At 43.4% G+C, this 20,116-nt stretch overlaps 13 non-coding genes and 8 pseudogenes across 13 annotated transcripts; all 21 read left to right on the top strand.

The window, feature by feature from the left end:
- Window positions 1-256: 256 nt before the first annotated feature.
- Window positions 257-374, top strand: LOC142508618 (5S ribosomal RNA). Its single transcript, XR_012806825.1, has one exon. It is a non-coding gene; the product is annotated as a 5S ribosomal RNA (ribosomal RNA).
- A 663-nt stretch (window positions 375-1,037) lies between these two features.
- On the top strand, window positions 1,038-1,155 carry LOC142508197 (5S ribosomal RNA). The gene has a single exon (XR_012806423.1). It is a non-coding gene; the product is annotated as a 5S ribosomal RNA (ribosomal RNA).
- A 439-nt stretch (window positions 1,156-1,594) lies between these two features.
- Window positions 1,595-1,713, top strand: LOC142510151 (5S ribosomal RNA). The gene has a single exon (XR_012808280.1). It is a non-coding gene; the product is annotated as a 5S ribosomal RNA (ribosomal RNA).
- A 681-nt stretch (window positions 1,714-2,394) lies between these two features.
- On the top strand, window positions 2,395-2,513 carry LOC142511701 (5S ribosomal RNA; annotated as a pseudogene).
- Window positions 2,514-3,198: 685 nt separating this feature from the next.
- Window positions 3,199-3,316, top strand: LOC142511080 (5S ribosomal RNA; annotated as a pseudogene).
- A 671-nt stretch (window positions 3,317-3,987) lies between these two features.
- On the top strand, window positions 3,988-4,106 carry LOC142510574 (5S ribosomal RNA; annotated as a pseudogene).
- Window positions 4,107-4,780: 674 nt separating this feature from the next.
- On the top strand, window positions 4,781-4,899 carry LOC142508299 (5S ribosomal RNA). The gene has a single exon (XR_012806519.1). It is a non-coding gene; the product is annotated as a 5S ribosomal RNA (ribosomal RNA).
- A 1,274-nt stretch (window positions 4,900-6,173) lies between these two features.
- Window positions 6,174-6,292, top strand: LOC142514727 (5S ribosomal RNA). Its single transcript, XR_012810607.1, has one exon. It is a non-coding gene; the product is annotated as a 5S ribosomal RNA (ribosomal RNA).
- A 597-nt stretch (window positions 6,293-6,889) lies between these two features.
- Window positions 6,890-7,008, top strand: LOC142515809 (5S ribosomal RNA). The gene has a single exon (XR_012811634.1). It is a non-coding gene; the product is annotated as a 5S ribosomal RNA (ribosomal RNA).
- Window positions 7,009-7,689: 681 nt separating this feature from the next.
- Window positions 7,690-7,808, top strand: LOC142509851 (5S ribosomal RNA). The gene has a single exon (XR_012808000.1). It is a non-coding gene; the product is annotated as a 5S ribosomal RNA (ribosomal RNA).
- Window positions 7,809-8,424: 616 nt separating this feature from the next.
- Window positions 8,425-8,543, top strand: LOC142511925 (5S ribosomal RNA; annotated as a pseudogene).
- A 681-nt stretch (window positions 8,544-9,224) lies between these two features.
- On the top strand, window positions 9,225-9,343 carry LOC142516092 (5S ribosomal RNA). Its single transcript, XR_012811905.1, has one exon. It is a non-coding gene; the product is annotated as a 5S ribosomal RNA (ribosomal RNA).
- A 684-nt stretch (window positions 9,344-10,027) lies between these two features.
- On the top strand, window positions 10,028-10,160 carry LOC142510570 (5S ribosomal RNA; annotated as a pseudogene).
- A 682-nt stretch (window positions 10,161-10,842) lies between these two features.
- LOC142509505 (5S ribosomal RNA) lies at window positions 10,843-10,963 on the top strand. Its single transcript, XR_012807676.1, has one exon. It is a non-coding gene; the product is annotated as a 5S ribosomal RNA (ribosomal RNA).
- A 678-nt stretch (window positions 10,964-11,641) lies between these two features.
- On the top strand, window positions 11,642-11,760 carry LOC142516547 (5S ribosomal RNA). The gene has a single exon (XR_012812336.1). It is a non-coding gene; the product is annotated as a 5S ribosomal RNA (ribosomal RNA).
- A 642-nt stretch (window positions 11,761-12,402) lies between these two features.
- Window positions 12,403-12,522, top strand: LOC142510623 (5S ribosomal RNA; annotated as a pseudogene).
- Window positions 12,523-13,207: 685 nt separating this feature from the next.
- Window positions 13,208-13,324, top strand: LOC142511730 (5S ribosomal RNA; annotated as a pseudogene).
- A 2,490-nt stretch (window positions 13,325-15,814) lies between these two features.
- Window positions 15,815-15,932, top strand: LOC142512065 (5S ribosomal RNA; annotated as a pseudogene).
- A 683-nt stretch (window positions 15,933-16,615) lies between these two features.
- Window positions 16,616-16,739, top strand: LOC142507220 (5S ribosomal RNA). Its single transcript, XR_012805482.1, has one exon. It is a non-coding gene; the product is annotated as a 5S ribosomal RNA (ribosomal RNA).
- A 685-nt stretch (window positions 16,740-17,424) lies between these two features.
- LOC142513389 (5S ribosomal RNA) lies at window positions 17,425-17,543 on the top strand. Its single transcript, XR_012809338.1, has one exon. It is a non-coding gene; the product is annotated as a 5S ribosomal RNA (ribosomal RNA).
- Window positions 17,544-18,229: 686 nt separating this feature from the next.
- On the top strand, window positions 18,230-18,348 carry LOC142508632 (5S ribosomal RNA). The gene has a single exon (XR_012806839.1). It is a non-coding gene; the product is annotated as a 5S ribosomal RNA (ribosomal RNA).
- Window positions 18,349-20,116: the final 1,768 nt, after the last annotated feature.

Consider the following 20,116-nt stretch of genomic DNA (forward strand, 5'->3'; position numbering starts at 1 on the left):
GGAAGTGTATGATACACATTAGTCTGGAGACGGTTAACTCATTAAAAACAAATATTTCGACTATTTTAGCCATAATTTACGTAAACGATCACGACACGAAGATTTACCAGGGAGTGTCACCCATCCTAGCTCTTCCATCGCGCCAGAACGCTTAACTTCATGGTTCTTATTGGGCGAGAGCAGTGCCGAGTGTTGTCCATCGCCGCCCGCTCCTACGTACTCAAGGGATATAAGAATAAACTTCCCACTCAATGTCGGGTGCGATCATACCAGCACTAATGCTCCGGATCCCATCAGAACTCCGAAGTTAAGCGTGCTTGGGCGAGAGAAGTACTAGAATGGGTGATGCCTTGGAATTCCTCGTGTTACACTCCTTTTCGTGTTTTTCTATTTTTGATTATTTGTTTACAGACGATTTTCGGCTCAAATCATCTGAATCTCGATCGGGACCAGATAAGACATGGGAAATCAACGTAGCTCGGGCACTGCCGGATTTTGACAAAATTGTAGGCTAATTTGATTGTAAATGGGCAAACGATCGAGACTTATTACTCCGCAATGAGCTGACGAGATTTTAGCCGAATTCCTTCTCTAAGACCCTCTAATTTGCGATTTTCTGCTTCTGTTAAGCTTCTGTTTCCTCGAGAAATCCGCTTAGGAAGTTCGAAATTCGATTCCGGTTCCATTTTATCTTATCTCAGGCATAATAATAGCTTTACATTCGTTATTTTCTTTTTCTTAATTTTTTTCTATTTTCTGGGAACATTTAGCGATTTTTGTTGTCGTGAGCCGGTTCTGTGCGGAAGGGTATGACACAGATTACTCCGGAAATGGTTAACTCAGTAAAAACAATTATTTCGACTGTTTAAGCCATAATTTACGTAAACGGTCGGAGGTCACCCATCCTAGCTCTTCCATCGCGACAGAACGCTTTACTTCATGGTTCTGATTGGGCTTGAGCAGTGCCGAGTGTTGTCCATCGCCGCCCGCTCCACACGTACTCGAGAGATATAAGAATAAACATCCTACTCAATGTCGGGTGCGATCATACCAGCACTAATGCACCGCATCCCATCAGAACTCCGAAGTTAAGCATGCTTGGGCGAGAGCAGTACTAGGATAGGTGACCCCTTGGAAGTCCTCGTGTTGCACCCCTTTTCGTGATTTTCTATTTTTGATTACTCGAGAAATCCGCTAATAAAGTCCGAAATTCGATTCCGGTTCCATTTTATCGTATCCCAGGTATAATAATAGCTTTACATTCGCTATTTTCTTCTTCTTTTTTTCTATTTTCTGGGAACATTTAGCCATTTTTGTTGTCGTGAGCCGGTTCTGTGCGGCAGTGTATGAGGTAGATTACTCCGGATTCGATTAACTCATTAAAAACAATTATTTCAACTGTTTTAGCCATAATTTAAGTAAACGGTCGCGACACGAGGACTTCCCTGGGAGGTCACCCATCATAGCTCTGCCATCGCGCTAGAACGCTTAACTTCATGGTTCTTATTGGGAGAGAGCAGTGCCGCGTGTTGTCCATCGCCGCCCACTCCACACGTACTCGAGGGATATAAGAATAAAAATCCCACTCAATGTCGGGTGCGATCATACCAGCACTAATGCACCGGATCCCATCAGAACTCTGAAGTCAACCGTGCTAGGGCTAGAGCAGTACTAGGATTGGTGACCCCCTGGGAAGTCCTCATGTTGCACCTCTTTGCGTGTTTTTCAATTTTTGATTACTTGTTGACAGACGTTTTTCGGCTCAAATCATCTGAATCTCGATCGGGACTAGATAAGACATGTGAAATCAACGTAGCTCGGGCATTGCCGGATTTGGACAAAATTGTAGCCTAATTTGATTGTAAACGGGCAAAAAAATGAGACTCATTGCTCCGCAATGAGCTGACGAGATTTTAGCCGAATTCCTTCTCTAATACCCTCTAATTTGCGATTTTCCGCTTCTGTTAAGCTTCTGTTTCCTCGAGAAATCCTCTTAGGAAGTTCTAAATTCGATTCTTGTTCCATTTTATCGTATCTCAGACATAATAATAGCTTTATATTCGCTATTTTCTTCTTCTTATTTTTTTTCTATTTTCTGAGAACATTCAGCGATTTTTATTGTTGTGAGCCGGTTCTGTGCGGAATGGTATGACGCAGATTACTCCGGAGACGGTTAACTCATTAAAACAATTATTTCGACTGTTTTAGCCATAATTTACGTAAACGGTCGCGACACGAGGACTTCCCAGGGAGGTCACCCATACTAACTCTGCCATCGCGCCAGAACGCTAACTTCATGGTTCTTATTGGGCGAGAGCAATGCCGCGTGTTGTCCATCGCCGCTCGCTCCACACGTACTCGAGGAATATAAGAATAAACATCCTACTCAATGTCGGGTGCGATCATACCAGCACTAATGCACCGGATCCCATCAGAACTCCAATGTCAACCGTGCTTGGGCTAGAGCAGTACTAGGATGGGTGTCGCCCTGCGAAGTCCTCGTGTTGTACCTCTTTTCGTGTTAATCTATTTTTGATTACTTGTTGACAGAAGATTTTCGGCTCAAATCATCTGAATCTCGATCGGCACCAGATAAGACATGTGAAATCAACGTAGCTCGGGCAGTGCCGGATTTGGACAAAATTATTTCCTAATTTGATTGTAAACGGGCAAACGAACTAGACACATTACTCCGCAATGAGATGGCGAGATGTTAGCCGAATTTCTTCTCTAAGACCCTCTAATTTGCGATTTTCCGCTTCTGTTAAGCTTCCGTTTCCTCGAGAAATCCTCTTAGAAAGTTTGAAATTCGATTCCTGTTCCATTTTATCGTATCTCAGGCATAATAATAGCTTTACATTCGATATTTTCTTCTTCTTATTTTTTTTTTCTATTTTCTGGGAACATTTAGCGATTTTTGTTGCCGTGAGCCGGTTCTGTGCGGAAGGGTATGATGCAGATTACTCCGGAGACAGTTAACTCATTAAAAACAATTATTTCTATTGTTTTAGCCATAATTTACGTAAACGGTCCCGACACGAGGACTTCTCATGGGAGGTCACCCATCCTAGCTCTGCCACCGCGCCAGAACGCAAACTTCATGGTTCTGATTGGGCGAGTGCAGTGCCGCGTGTTGTCCATCGCCGCCCGCTCCACACGTACTCAGGAGATATAAGAATAAACATTCCACTCAATGTCGGGTGCGATCATACCAGCAATAATTCACCGGATCCCATCAGAACTCCGAAGTTAAGCGTGCTTGGGCAAGAGCAGTGCAAGGATGGGTAACCCTTGGGAAGTCCTCGTGTTGCTCCCCTTTTCGTGATTTTCTATTTTTGATTACTTGTTGACAGCCGATTTTCGGCTCAAATAATCTGAATCTCGATCGGGACTAGATAAAACTTGTGAAATCAACGTAGCTCGGGCACTGCCGGATTTGGACAAAATTGTAGCCTAATTTGATTGTAAATGGGAAACGAACGAGGCTCATTGCGGATCGAGATTTTAGCCGAATTCCTTCTCCGAAGCCTTCTAATTTACGATTTTCCGCTTCAGTTAAGCTTCCGTTTCATCGAGAAATCCGCTTAGGAAGTTCGAAATTCGATTCCTGTTCCATTTTCTCGTATATCATGCATAATAATAGCTTTACATTCGCTGTTTTCTTCTTCTTATTTTTTTTCTATTTTCTGGGAACATTTAGCGATTTTTGTTGCCGTGAGCTGGTTCTGTGCGGAAGGGTATGTCGCAGATTACTCTGAAGACGGTTAACTCATTAAAAACAATTATTTCGACTGTTTTAGCAATAATTTACGTATACGATCGCGACACGAGGACTTCCCAGGAAGGTCACCCATCCTAGCTTTGCCATCGCGTCAGAACGCTTAACTTCATGGTTCTGATTGGGCGAGAGCAGTGCCGCGTGTTGTCCATCGTCGTACGCTCCACACGTACTCGAAAGATATAAGAATAAAAATCGCACTCAATGTCTGGTGCGATCATACCAGCACTAATGCACTGGATCCCATCATAACTCCGAAGTTAAGCGTGCTTGGGCGAGAGCAATACTAGGATGGGTGACCCCCTTGGAAGTCGTAGTGTTGCACCCCTTTTCGTGTTTTTCTATTTTTGATTACTTGTTGACAGACGATTTTCGGCTCAAATCATCTGAATCTCGATCGGGACCAGATAGGACATGTGAAATCAACGTAGCTCGGGCACTGCCGGATTTGGACAAAATTGTAGGCTAATTTGATTGTAAACGGGCAAACGGACGAGACTCATTGCGGACTGGCGAGATTTTAGCCGAATTTCATCTCTAAGACCCTCTAATTTGCGATTTTCCGCTTCTGTTAAGCTTCTGTTTCCTCGAAAAATCTGCTTAGGAAGTTCGAAATTCGACTCCGGTTCCATTTTATCGTATCTCAGGCATAATAATAGCTTTACATTTGCTATTTTCCTATTCTTATTTTTTTTCTATTTTCTAGAAACATTTATCGATTTTTGTTATCGTGAGCCGGTTCTGTGCGGAAGGGTATGACGCAGATTACTCTGGAGACGGTTAACTCATTAAAAACAATTATTTCGACTTTTTTAGCCATAATTTACGTAAACGGTCGCGACACGAGGACTTCCCGGTAGGTGACCCATCCTAGCTCTGCCATCGCGCCAGAACGCTTAATTTCATGGTTTTGATTGGGCGAGAGCAGTGCCGCTTGTTGTCTATCGCCGCCCGCTTCACACGTACTCGAGGGATATAAGAATAAACAACCCACTCAATGTCGGGTGCGATCATAACAGCACTAATGCACCGGATCCCATTAGAACTTCGAAGTTAAGCATGCTTGGGCGAGACCAGTACTAGGATGGGCGACCCCCTGGGAAGTCGTCGTGTTGCACCCCTTTTTGTTTTTTTCTATTTTTGATAACTTGTTGACAGACGATTTTCGGCTCAAATCATCTGAATCTCGATCGGAACCAGATAAGACATGTGAAATCAACTTGGCTCGGGCACTGCCGGATTTGGACAAAATTGTAGGCTAATTTGATTGTAAACGGGCAAACGATCGAGACTCATTACTCCGCAATGAGCTGGCGAGATTTTAGCCGAATTTCTTCTTTAAGACCCTCCAATTTGCGATTTTCCGTTTCTGTTAATCTTTCGTTTCCTCGAGAAATCTGCTTAGAAAGTCCGAAATTCGATTCCAGTTCCATTTTATCGTATCTCAGCCATAATAATAGATTTACATTCGCTATTTTCTTATTCTTATTTTTTTTCTATTTTCTGAGAACATTTAGCGATTTTTGTTGTCGTGAGCCGGTTCTGTGCGGAAGGGTATGACGCGGATTACTCCGGAGACGGTTAACTCATTAAAAACAATTATTTCGATTGTTTTAGCCATAATTTACGTAAACGGTCGCGACACGAGAAATTCCCATGGAGGTCACCCATCCTAGCTCTGCAATCGTGCCAGAACCCTTGGGAAGTCCTCATGTTGTACCTCTGTTCGTGTTTTTCTATTTTTGATTAATTGTTGACAGACGATTTTCGGCTCAAATCATCTGAATCTCGATCTGGACCAGATAAGACATGTGAAATCAACGTAGCTCGGGCACTGTCCTATTTGGACAAAATTGTAGCGTAATTTGATTGTAAACGGGCAAACGAACGAGACTCATTGCGGACTGGCGAGATTTTAGCCGAATTTCTTCTCTAAGACCCTCTAATTTGCGATTTTCCGCTTCTGTTAAGCTTCCGTTTCCTCGAGAAATCTGCTTAGGAAGTCCGAAATTCGATTCCGGTTCAATTTTATCGTATCGCAGGCATAATAATAGATTTACATTCGCTATTTTCTTATTCTTATTTTTTTTTCTATTTTCTGGGAACATTTAGCGATTTTTGTTTTCGTGAGCCGGTTCTGTGCGGAAGGGTATGACGCAGATTACTCCGGAGATGCTTAACTCATTAAAAACAATTATTTCGACTGTTTTAGCTATAATTTACGTAAACGGTCACGACACGAGGACTTCCCAGGAGGTCCATCCTAGCTCTGCCATCGCGCCAGAATGCTTAACTTCATGGTTCTGATTGGGCGAGAGCAGTGCCGCGTGTTGTCCATCGCCGCCAGCTCCACACGTACTCTAGGGATACAAGAATAAACATCCCACTCAAAGTCGGGTGCGATCGTACCAGCACTAATGCACCGGATCCCATTAGAACTCCGAAGTTCAGCGTGCTTGGACGAGAGCAGTACTAGGATGGGTGACCCCCTGGGAAGTCCTCGTGTTGCACCCCTTTTCGTGTTTTTCTATTTTTGATTACTTGTTGACAGACGATTTTCGGATCAAATCATCTGAATCTCGATCGATCAGATAAGACATGTGAATTGTAGGCTAGTTTGATTGTAAACGGGCAAACGAACGAGACTCATTGCCTTGCAATGAGCTGGCGAGATTTTAGCCGAATTCCTTCTCTAAGACCCTTTAATTTTCGATTTTCTGCTTCTGTTAAACTTTCGTTTCCTCGAGAAATCCCAAGCATAATAATAGCTATACATTCGCTATTTTATTATTCTTATTTTTTTTCTATTTTCTTGGAACATTTAGCGATTTTTGTTGTCGTGAGCCGGTTCTGTGCGGAAGGGTATGACGCAAATTACTCCGGAGACGGTTAACTCATTAAAAACAATTATTTCTACTGTTTTAGCCATAATTTACGTAAACGGTCGCGACACGAGAACTTCCCAGGGAGGTCACCCACCCTAGCTCTGCAATCGCGCCAGAACGCTTAACTTCATGGTTCTGTTGGGCGAGAGCAGTGCCGCGTGTTGTCTATCGCCGCCCTCCCCACTCGTACTCGAGTGATATAAGAATAAAAATCCCACTCAATGTCGGGTGCGATAATACCAGCACTAATGCACCGGATCCCATCAGAACTCAGAAGTTAAGCGTGCTTGGTCGAGAGCAGTACTAGGATGGGTGACCCCTTGGGAAGTCCTCGTGTTGCACCTCTTTTCCTGTTTTTCTATTTTTGATTACTTGTTGACAGACGATTTTCGGCTCAAATCATCTGAATCTCGATTGTGACAAAATAAGACATGTGAAATCAACGTAGCTCGGGCACTGTCGGATTTGGACAAAATTGTAGACTAATTTGATTGTAAACGGGCAAACGAACGAGACTCTTTGCTCCGCAATGAGCTGGCGAGATTTTTGCCGAATTTCTTCTCTAAGACTCTCTAATTTGCGATTTTCCGCTTCTGTTAAGCTTCCGTTTCCTCGAGAAATCCGCTTAGGAAGTCCGAAATTCAATTTCGGTTCCATTTTATCGTATCTCAGGCATAATAATAGTTTTACATTCGCTATTTTCATATTCTTATTTTTTTTATTTTCTGGGGACATTTAGAGATTTATGTTGTCGTGAGCCGGTTCTGTGCGGAAGGAAATGACGGAGATTACTCCGGAGACGGTTAACTCATTAAAAACAATTATTTCGACTGTTTTATCCATAATTTACGTAAACGGTAGCGACACGAGGACTTCCTAGGGAGGTCACCCATCCTAGCTCTGCCATCGCGCTAGAGCGCTTAACTTCATGGTTCTTATTGGGCGAGAGCAGTGCCGCGTGTTGTCCATAGCCGCCCGCTCCACACGTACTCGAGGGATATAAGAATAAACATCCCATTCAATGTCGGGTCCGATCATACAAGCACTAATGCAACGGATCCCTTCAGAACTCCGATGTTAAGCGTGCTTGGGCGAGAGCAGTACTAGGATGGGTCACCCCATGGGAAGTCCTCGTGTTGCACCCTTTTTCGTGTTTTTCTATTTTTGATTACTTGTTGACAGACGATTTTCGGCTCAAATCATCTGAATCTCGATCGGGACCATATATTTTTGATTACTTGTTGACAAACGAACGATATTTATTACCCCGCAACGAGGTGGCGAGATTTTAGCCAAATTCCTTCTCTACGACCCTTTAATTTGCGATTTTCCGCTTCTGTTAAGCTTCCGTTTCCTCGAGAAATCCGTTTAGTAAGTCCAAAATTCGATTCCGGTTCCATTTTATCGTATCCCGACACAATAATAGCTTTACATTCGATATTTTCTTCTTTTTTTTTCTATTTTCTGGGAACAATTAGCGATTTTTGTTGTCGTGAGCCAGTTCTGTGCGGAAGGGTATGACGAAGATTACTCCGAAGATGGTTAACTCATTAAAAACAATTATTTCGACTGTTTTAGCCATAATTTACGTAAATGGTCGCGACACGAGAACTTCCCAGGAGGTCCTTCCTCGCTCTGCCATCGCGCCAGAATACTTAACTTCATGGTTCTGATTGGGCGAGAGCAGTGCCGCGTGTTGTCCATCGCCGCCAGCTCCACACGTACTCGAGGGATATAAGAATAATTATCCCACTCAATGTCGGGTGCGATCATACCAACACTAATGCATCGGATCCCATTAGAACTTCGAAGTTCAGCGAGCTTGGACGAGAGCAGTACTAGGATGGGTGACCCCCTGGGAAGTCCTCGTGTTGAACCACTTTTCGTGTTTTTCTATTTTTGATTACTTCTTGACAGACTATTTTCGGATCAAATCATCTGAATCTCGATCGTGACCAGAAAAGACATGTGAAATTAACGTAGCTCGGGCACTGCCTGATTTGGACAAAATTGTAGGCTAGTTTCATTGTAAACGGGCAAACGAACGAGACTCGTTGCTCCGCAATGAGCTGGAAAGATTTTAACCAAATTCCTTCTCTAAGACCCTTTAATTTGCGATTTTCCGCTTCTGTTAAACTTCCGTTTCCTCGAGAAATCCGCTAAGGAAGTCCGAAATTCGATTTCGATTCCATTTTATCGTATCCCAAGCATAATAATAGCTTTACATTCGCTATTTTCTTATTCTTATCTTTTTCTATTTTCTCGGAACATTTAGCGATTTTTATTGTCGTGAGTCGGTTCTGTGCGGAAGCCTATGACGCAGATTACTCCGGAGATGGTAAACTCATTATAAACAATTATTTCTACTGTTTTAGCCATAATTTACGTAAACGGTCGCGACACGAGAACTTCCCAGGGAGGTCACCCACCCTACCTCTGCAATCGCGCCAGAACGCTTAACTTCATGGTTCTGTTGGGCGAGAGCAGTGCCGCGTGTTGTCTATCGCCACCCGCTCCACTCGTACTCGAGGGATATAAGAATAAAAATCCCACTCAATGTCGGGTGCGATAATACCAGCACTAATGCATCGGATCCCATCAGAACTCAGAAGTTAAGCATGCTTGGGCGAGATAAGTACTAGGATGGGTGACCCCCTGGGAAGTCCTCGTGTTGCACCCCTTTTCTTGTTTTTCTATTTTTGATTACTTGTTGATAGACGATTTTCGGCTCAAATCATCTGAATCTCGATTGGGACCAGATAAGACAAGTGAAATCAACGTAGCTCGGGCACTGCCGGATTTGGACAAAATTGTAGCCTAATTTGATTGTAAACGGTCAAACGAACAAGCCTCATTCCTCCGCAATGAGCTGGCGAGATTTTAGCCGAATTCCTTCTCTAAGACCCTCTAATTTGCGATTTTCCGCTTCTGTTAAGCTTCCGTTTCCTCGATAAATCCGCTTAGGAAGAGCAAAATTCGATTCAGGTTCCATTTTATGGTATCTCAGGCATAATAATAGCTTTACATTCACTATTTTCTTCTTCTTATTTTTTTTTCTATTTTCTGGGAACATTTAGCGATTTTTGTGGTCGTGAGCCGGTTCTGTGCGGAAGGGTATGACACAGATCACTCCGGAGATGGTAAACTCATTAAAAACAATTATTTCGACTGTTTTAGCTATAATTTACGTAAACGGTCGTGACACGAGGACTTCCCAGAGAGGTCACCCATCCTAGCTCTGCCATCTTGCCAGAACGCTTAACTTCATGGTTCTGATTGGGCGAGAGCAGTGCTGCGTGTTGTCCATCGCCGCCCGCTCCACACGTACTCGAGGGATATAAGAATAAACATCCCACTCAATGTCGGGTGCGATCATACCAGCACTAATGCACCGAATCCAATCAGAACTGCGAAGTTAAGCGTGCTTGGGCAGGGGTGCTTGGGCGAGAGCAGTACTAGAATGGGTGACCCCCTGGGAAGTCCTCGTGTTGTACTCCTTTTCGTGTTTTTCTATTTTTGATTACTTGTTCACAGACGATTTTTGGCTCAAATCATCTGAATCTCGATCGAGACCAGATAAGACATGTGAAATCAACGTAGCTCGGGCACTGCCGGATTTGGACAAAAATGCAGGCTAATTTGATTGTAAACGGGCAAACGAACAAGACTCATTACTCCGCAATGAGCTGGCGAGATTTTGCCGAATTCCTTCTCTAAAACCCTCTAATTTGCTATTTACCGCTTATGTTAAGCTTCCGTTTCCTCGAGAAATCCGCTTAGGAAGTCCTAAATTCGATTCCGATTCCATTTTATCGTATCCCAGGCATAATAATAGCTTTTCATCCACTATTTTCTTCTTCTAATTTTTTTTCTATTTTCGAGGAACATTTAGCGATTTTTGTGGTCGTGAGTCGGTTCTGTGCAAAAGGGTATGACGCAGATTACTCCGGAGATGGTTAACTCATTAAAAACAATTATTTCGACTGTTTTAGCTATAATTTACGTAAACGGTCGCGACACGAGGACTTCCCAGGGAGGTGACCCATCCTAGCTCTGCCATCTCGCCGGAACGCTTAACTTCATGGTTCTGATTTGGCGAGAGTAGTGCCGCGTGTTGTCCATCGCCGCTCGCGCCACACGTACTCGAGGGATATAAAAATAAACATCCCACTTAATGTCGGTTGCGATCATACCAGTACTAATACACTGGATCCAATCAGAACTCCGAAGTTAAGCGTGCTTGGGCGAGAGCAGTACTAGGATGGGTTTCCCCCACTGGGAAGTCCTCGTGTTGCACCCCTTTTAGTGTTTTTCTATTTTTGATTTCTTGTTGACATACTATTTTCGGCTCAAATCATCTGAATCACGATCGAAACCAGAAAATACATGTGAAATCAACGTAACTCGGGCACTGCCGGATTTGGACAAAATAGTAGCCTAGTTTGATTGTAAACGGGCAAACGAACGAGACTTATTACTCCGCAATGAGCTGGCGAGATTTTAGCCCAATTCCTTCTCTAAGACCCTCTAATTTGCGATTTTCCGCTTCTGTTGAGCTTCTGTTTCATCGAGAAATCCGCTTAGGAAGTCCGAAATTCAATTTCGTTCCATTTTATCATATCCCAGGCATAATAATAGCTTTACATTCGCTATTTTCTTCTTATTTTTTTTTATTTTCTGGGAACATTTAGCGATTTTTGTTGTCGTTATCCGGTTCTTTGCGGAAGGGTATGACGCAGATTACTCCGGAGACGGTTAACTCATTAAAAACAATTATTTCGATTGTTTTATCCATAATTTACGTAATGGATCGCGACACGAGGACTTCCCAGGGAGGTCACCCATCCTAGCTCTGTTATCGCGCCAGAACGCTTAACTTCATGGTTCTGATTCGGCGAGATCAGTGCCGCGTGTTGTCCATCGCCGCCCGCTTTACAAGTACTCGAGGGATATAAAAATAAATATCCCACTTAATGTCGGGTGCGATCATACCAGCACTAATGCACCGGATCCCATCAGAACTCCGAAGTTAAGCGTGCTTGGGCGAGAGCAGCACTAGGATGATTGACCCCCTGGGAAGAACTCGTGTTGCACCCCTTTTCGTGTTTTTCTATTTTTAATTACTTGTTGACAGACGATTTTCGGCTCAAATCATCTGAATTTCTATCGGGCACTGCCGGATTTGGAAAAAATTGTAGCCTAATTTGATTGTAAACGGGCAAATGAACGAGACTCATTACTTCGCAATGAGCTGGCGAGATTTTAGCCGAATTCCTTCTCTAAGACCATCTAATTTGCGATTTTCCGCCTTGGTTAAGCTTTCGTTTCCTCGATAAATCCGCTTAGGAAGTTCGAAACTCGATTTAGATTCCATTTTATCGTATCCCAGGCATAATAATAGTTTTACATTCGCTATTTTATTCTTTTTTTTTTATTTTCTGGAAACATTTAGCGATTTTTGTTGTCGTTAGCCTGTTCTGTTTGGAAGGGTATGACACAGATTACTCCGGAGATGGTTAACTCATTAAAAACAATTATTTCGACAGTTTTAGCCATAATTTACGTAAAGGGTCGCGACACTAGGATTTCCCAGGGAGGTCACCCATCCTCGCTCTGCTATCGCTCCAGAACGCTTAACTTCATGGTTCTGATTAGGCGTGACCAGTGCCGCGTGTTGTCCATCGCAGCCCGCTCCACACGTACTCGAGGGATATAAGAATAAACATCCCACTCAATGTTGGGTGCGATCATACCAGCACTAATGCACCCGGATCCCATCAGAACTCTGAAGTTAAGCTTGCTTGGGTGAGACCAGTACTTGGATGGGTGACCGCCTAAAAAGTCCTTGTGTTGCATCCCTTTTCGTGTTTTTCTATTTTTGATTACTTGTTGACAGACGATTTTCGGCTCAAATCATCTGAATCTCGATCGGGACAAGATAAGACATGTGAAATCAACGTAGCTCGGGCACTACCGGATTTGGACAAAATTGCAGCCTAATTAGATTGTAAACGGGCAAACGAACGAGACTAATTACTCCGCAATGAGCCTGCGAGATTTTAGCCGAATTCCTTCTCTAAGACCTTCTAATTTGCGATTTTCCGCTTTTGTTAAGCTTCTGTTTCCTCGAGAAAATCCGCTTAGGAAGTCCTAAATTCGATTCCGGTTCCATTTTATCGTATCCCAGGCATAATAATAGCTTTACATTCGCTATTTTCTTCTTCTTATTTTTTTTTCTATTTTCTGGGAACATTTAGAGATTTTTGTTGTCGTGATCCGGTTCTGTGCGGAATGGAGTGACGGAGATTACTCCGGAGACGGTTAACTAATTAAAAACAATTATTTCGACTGTTTTAGCTATAATTTATGTAAACGGTCGCGACACGAGGACTTCCCAGGGTGGTCACTCATCCTAGCTCTGCCATCTCGCCAGAACGCTTAACTTCATGGTTCTGATTGGGCGAGAGCAGTGCCGCGTGTTGTCCATTACCGCTCGCGCCACACGTACTCGAGAGATATAGGAATTAACACCTCACTCAATGTCGGTTGCGATCATACCAGTACTAATGCACTGGATCCAGTCAGAACTACGAAGTTAAGCGTGCTTGGGCTAGTAGTACTAGGATGGGTGACCACCTGGGAAGTCCTCGTGTTGGAACCCTTTTCGTGTTTTTCTATTTTTGATTACTTGTTCACAGACGATTTTCGGCTCAAATCATCTGAATCACGATCGGGACCAGATAAGACATGTAAAATCAACGTAGCTCGGGCTCTGCCAGATTCGGACAAAATTGTAGCCTAATTAGATTGTAAACGGGCAAACGAACGAGACTCATTACTCCGCAATGAGTTGGCAAGATTTTAGCCGAATTCCTTCTCTAAGACCCTCTAATATGCGATTTTCCGCTTCTGTTAAGCTTCTGTTTCCTCGATTAATCCGCTTAGGAAGTCCGAAATTCAATTCCGGTTCCATTTTATCTTATCCCAGGCATAATAATAACTTTAAATTCGCTATTTTTTTTTTTGCTATTTTCTGGGAACATTTAGCGATTTTTGTTGTCGTGAGCCGGTTCTGTGCGGAAGGGTATGACGCAGATTACTCCGGAGACGGTTAACTCATTAAAAACAATTAGTTCGATTGTTTTATCCATAATTTACGTAAACGGTCGCGACACGAGGACTTCCCAGGGAGGTCACCCATCCTAGCTCTACCATCGCGCCAGAACGCTTAACATCATGGTTCTGATTGGGCGAGAGCATTGCTATAATGATCATGGGCCATTAGGCTGAACCAACAAAGGCTTCGGCCCATACCCACGCACCACTACTTGTCATGGGTCGTTAGGATGGTCCAGCATGGGCCGATGCCTTTGTTGGTTCAGCCTAATGGCCCATGATCGTTACAAAAAAAGCGCTTTTTTTTGTAATGATCATGGGCCATTAGGCTGAACCAACAAAGGCCTCGGCCCATATCCACACACCACTACAGTTCATGGGTCATTAGGATTGTCCAGCATGGGCCTCGGCCCATGCCAATGCACCGTCACTCATAGAATATCTCATCCCTGGTAAGTGGTTTCTTTCGCCTTCCCCAACACTTGAACCCAGGACCTCCAGGCTTATGTACCTAGATTCCTAAGTGTTGGTACCAGTTGAGAATTTAGTCTTTTTATATTATTTTAGCCCTTATGAACCACGACTCAACCCCCGTGAACCATTTTTCAATTTTCCCAAGTTTTAAAAACCCTAATGAACCAAAATCTTCGACCCCGAGCCATCTCTTGATTTTCACGAGTTACCCCCGAACCATGTTGATCCAAAACTTGACCAACATCCTAAAGTACGCTACTGGGCCCAAAGATCCCATGGAAAACAGCCCAAACCAAAAAGCAAGCTCCATACTCCTCTACCATAAGATGGCCGAGAAATCCTTGTTGGACAAGGACTCTTGATCAAGCTTCCCTGCATCTACCAACGAACCCAGCCACTGAACCAACCTGTTGTGCACCCGCTAAGGACCCTAAGGACTCGACCTGACCCAGCCCAAGCCCCCTGGACCATGCCCACCAGCCTGCAACAAGCCCAGAACCCTGCACGCAATTCCCCTTGATTCTCCGGTGGGAGTCATAGCCTGCTAGGACTCCTTCCCAGCCCTTGAGCGCGAGTCCTAGCATGGCTAGGACTCTATCCCTAACTCACCCACGACCTTGGCTAACCCCTGGAACCAGCCAAGCAAGCCCTAGCCCCTGCAACAATAAAACCTAACCCCTTTGCTCCATGACAGCAAGTTGCTGCACAGCTTGTGTTCTATTGCATGTGTGGTGTTAAGGTGATTATCTAGGACTCTAAATCCCGCGTAAAATCATGCCTTAACATAACCTATATCATGGCAGCCCGTATATACATGTAAACGACAAAAGTTTGAATCAAAATCATGCTTGGAATTTCATGGATTGCATAAAAACGAAAATAATTCAAAGTGTCACTTGTTTCCCAAAATTTTCATGCATAAAAATATAATATGATGTGATGATAGTTTGAAGGGAAGAATAGGTGTGCCTATGCGTAATTTATGCACGAAAAACCGTTGACGATGACGAAGAACGGAGCAAGAACCTTGGCTAAGACTTTCCCTTGGCAATGCTCGAAAGTTTGCCTCGATTTTTAAGCATGTGTGTGCCGTGTAATCTAGGTACTTTCAGAAGAGTGGCCGTGTCCTTTTTAAAGAATCGTAGGGTTATGGGAAAGGTTTACATATTATATACTTAATTAAACACTAACAAGGCTTTAGGCCTAATAAGCCCCTAATTAAGCCAATTAGTCTATATTATAATTAATTAAAATATTAGTAATGTTTTGGTAAAAATAGTTTGGGAATTAAATAGCCGGATTGCCAAAAAGTTCGTATTTTTTTATTGAAAAACCCACACGGATAAAATTTACGTTCCGGCATATAAAATAAACATGCAAGTATCGAAATTTAAGGGACCAAAATGCAATATTTCGAAAGATTTGGGACCTAAGGGCAATTTACGAACGTTTAAGGGCTGAATCAGAATTTTCGAAATAATATAAGGATTTATTTGTTGTCCATCGCCGCCCGCGCCACACGCACTTGAGGGATATAAGAATAAACATCTCACTCAATGTCGGATGCGATCATACCAGCACTAATGCACCGGATACCATCAGAACTCCGAAGTTAAGTGGCTTGGGCCAGAGCAGTACTAGGATGGGTGACCCCCTGGAATGTCCTTGTGATGCATCCCTTTTCGTGTTTTTCTATTTTTGATTACTTGTTGACAGACGATTTTCGGCTCAAATCATCTGAATTTCGATCGGGACCAGATAAAACATGTGAAATCAACGTAGCTCGGGCACTGCCGGATTTGGACAAAATTGTAGCCTAATTTGATTGTAACCGGGCAAACGAACGAGACTCATTACTCCGCAATGATCTGGCAAGATTTTAGCCGAATTCCTTCTTTAAGACCCTCTAATTTGCGATTTTCCGCTTCTGTTAAGCTTCCGTTTCCTCGAGAAATCCACTTAGGAAGTCCGAAATTCGATTCCATTCCATTTTATCGTATCTCAGGCATAATAATAGCTTTACATTCGCTATTTTCTTTTTCTTATTTTTTTTTCTATTTTCTGGGAACATTTAGCGATTTTTGTTGTCGTGAGCCGGTTCTGTGCGGAAGGGTATGACGCAGATTACTCCGGAGACGGTTAAATCATTAAAAATAATTATTTCGACTGTTTTTTCCAATATTTACATAAACGGTCGCGACACGAGGACTTCTCAGGGAGGTCACTCATCCTAGCTCTGCCATCGCGCCAGAACGCTTAACTTCATGGTTCTGATTGGGCGAGAGTAGTGCCGCTTGTTGTCCATCGCCGCCCGCTCCACACGTACTCGAGGTATATAATAATAAACATCCCAATCAATGTCGGGTGCGATCATACCAGCACTAATGCACCGGATCCCATCAGAACTCCGGAGTTAAACGTGCTTGGGCGAGAGCAGTACTAGGATGGGTGACCCGACTCCCTGGGAAGTCCTTGTGTTGCACCCCTTTTCTTGTTTTTCTATTTTTGATTACTTGTTGACAGATGATTTTCGGCTCAAATCATCTGAATCTCGATCGACACCAGATAAGACATGTGAAATCAATGTAGCTCGGGCTCTGCCGGATTTGAACAAAATTGTAGGCTAATTTGATTGTAAACGGGCAAACGAACGAGACTCATTACTCCGCAATGAGCTGGCGAGATTTTAGCCGAATTCCTTCTTTAAGACCCTCTAATTTGCGATTTTCCTGCTTCTGTTAAGCTTCCGTTTCCTCGAGAAATCCATTTAGCAAGTTCTAAATTCGATTTCTGTTCCATTTTATCGTATTCCAGGCATAATAATAGCTTACATTCGCTATTTTCTTCATCTTATTTTTTTTTTCAATTTTCTGGGAACATTTAGCGATTTTTGTTGTCGTGAGCCGGTTTTGTGCGGAAGGGTATGACGCAGATTACTCCGGAGATGGTTAACTCATTAAAAACAATTATTTCAACAGTTTTAGCGATAATTTATGTAAAAGATCACGACACGAGGACATTTCAGGGAGGTCACCCATCCTAGCTCTGGCATCGCGCCAGAACGCTTAACTTCATGGTTATGATAGGGCGAGAGCAGTGCCGCGTGTTGTCCATCGCCGCCCACTCCACACGTACTCGAGGGATATAAGAATAAACATCCCACGCAATGTCGGGTGCGATCATACCAGCACTAATGCACCGGATCCCATCAGAACTCCGAAGTTAAGCGTGCTTGGGCGAGAGCAGTACTAGGATGGGTGACCCACTGGAAAGTCCTCGTGTTGCACTCTTTTCTTGTTTTACTATTTTTGATTACTCTTGTTGACAGACGATTTTCGGCTCAAATCATCTGAATCTTGATCGGCACCAGATAAGACATGTGAAATCAACGTAGCTCGGGCTCTGCCGGATTTGGACAAAATTGTAGCCTAATTTGATTGTAAATGGGCAAACGAACGAGACTCATTACTCCGCAATGAGCTGGCGAGATTTTAGCCGAATTCCTTCTTTAAGAACCTCTAATTTGCGATTTTCCTCTTCTGTTAAGCTTCCGTTTCCTCGAGAAATCCGTTTAGGAAGTCCGAAATTCGATTTTGATTCCATTTTATCGTATCCGAGGCATAATAATAGCTTTACATTCGCTATTTTCTTCTTCTTATTTTTTTTTTCAATTTTCTGGGAACATTTAGCGATTTTTGTTGTCGTGAGCCGGTTCTGTGCGGAAGGGTATGACGCAGATTACTCCGGAAATGGTTTACTCATTAAAAACAATTATTTTTACTGTTTTAGCTATAATTTACGTAAACGTTCGCGACACGAGAACTTTCCAGGGAGGTCACCCATCCTAGCTCTGGCATCTCGCCAGAACGCTTAACTTCATGGTTCTGATTGGGCGAGAGCAGTGCCGCGTGTTGTCCATTGCCGCCCGCGCCACACATACTCGAGGGATATAAGAATAAACATCCCACTCAATGTCGGGTGCGATCATACCAGAACTAATGCACCGGATCCCATCAGAACTCCTAAGTTAAGCGTGCTTGGGGGAGAGCAGTACTAGGATGGGTGACCCCCTAGGCAGTCCTCGTGTTGCACCCCTTTTCGTGTTTTTCTATTTTTGATTACTTGTTGACAGACGATTTTCGGCTCAAATCATCTGAATCTGGATCAGGACCAGATAAGACATGTGAAATCAACGTAGCTCGGGCACTGCCGGATTGGGACAAAATTGTAGGCTAATTCGATTGTAAACGGGCAAACGAACGAGTCTCATTACTCCGCAATGAGTTGGAGAGATTTTAGCTGAATTCCTTCTCTAAGACCCTCTAATTTGCGATTTTCCGCTTCGGTTAAGCTTCCGTTTCCTCGAGAAATCTTTTTAGGAATTCCGAAATTCGATTCCGGTTCCATTTTATCGTATCCCAGGCATAATAATAGCTTTACATTCGCTACTTTTTTTCTTCTTAATTTTTTTCTATTTTCTGGGAACATTTAGCGATTTTTGTTGTCGTGAGCCGGTTTTGTGCGGAAGGTTATGACGCAGATTACTCCGGAGATGGTTAACTCATTAAAAACAATTATTTCAACAGTTTTAGCGATAATTTATGTAAACGGTCACGACATGAGGACTTTCCAGGGAGGTCACCCATCCTAGCTCTGCCATCGCGCCAGAACGCTTAACTTCATGGTTCTGATTGGGCGAGAGCAGTGCCGCGTGTTGTCCATCGCCCCTCGATGGGTGACCCCCTGGGAAGTCCTCGTGATGCACCCATTTTCTTTTTTTTCTATTTTTGATTACTTGTTGAAAGACGATTTTGGGCTCAAATCATCTGAATCACGATCGGGACCAGATAAGACATGTGAAATCAACGTAGCTCGGGCACTGCCGGATTTGGACAAAATTGTAGCCTAATTTGATTGTAAACGGGCAAACGAACGAGACTCATTACTCCGCAATGAGCTGGAGAGATTTTTGCCGAATTCCTTCTCTAAGACCCTCTAATTTGCGAATTTCCGCTTCTGTTAAGCTCCCGTTTCCTCGATAAATCCGTTTAGAAAGTCCGAAATTCGATTCTGGTTTCATTTTATCGTATCTCAGGCATAATAATAGCTTACATTCGCTATTTTCTTCTTCTTATTTTTTTTCTATTTTATGTGAACATTTAGCGATTTTTGTTGTTGTGAGCCGGTTCTGTGCGGAAGGGTATGACGCAGATTACTCCGGAGAAGGTTGACTATTTAAAAACAATTATTTCGACTATTTTAGCTATAATTTAAGTAAACGGTCGCGACACGAGGGTTTCCCAGGGAGGTCACCCATCCTAGCTCTGCCATCGCGCCAGAACGCTTAACTTCATGGTTCTGATTGGGCGAGAGCAGTGCCGCGTGTTGTCCATCGCCGCCCGCTCCACACGTACTCGAGGGATATAAGAATAAACATCCCACACAATGTCGGGTGCGATCATACCAGCACTAATGCACCGGATCCCATCAGAACTCCGAACTTAAGCGTGCTAGGATGGGTGACCGCCTTGGAAGTCCTCGTGTTGCACCCCTTTTCGTGTTTTTCTATTTTTGATTACTTGTTGACAGATGATTTTCGGCTCAAATAATCTGTATCACGATCGGGACCAGATAAGACATGTGAAATCAACGTAGCTCGGGCACTGCCGGATTTGGACAAAATTGAAGCCTAATTTGATTGTAAACGGGAAAACGAACGAGACTCATTACTCCGCAAGGAGCTGGCGAGATTTTAGCCGAATTCCTTCTCTAAGACCCTCTAATTTGCGATTTTCCGCTTCTGTTAAGCTTCCATTTCCTCGAGAAATCCGCTTAGCAAGTTCTAAATTCGATTTCTGTTCCA

The sequence above is a fragment of the Primulina tabacum genome, chromosome 10 (genome assembly GCF_025594145.1).
Source record: "Primulina tabacum isolate GXHZ01 chromosome 10, ASM2559414v2, whole genome shotgun sequence".
Taxonomy (NCBI): domain Eukaryota; kingdom Viridiplantae; phylum Streptophyta; class Magnoliopsida; order Lamiales; family Gesneriaceae; genus Primulina; species Primulina tabacum.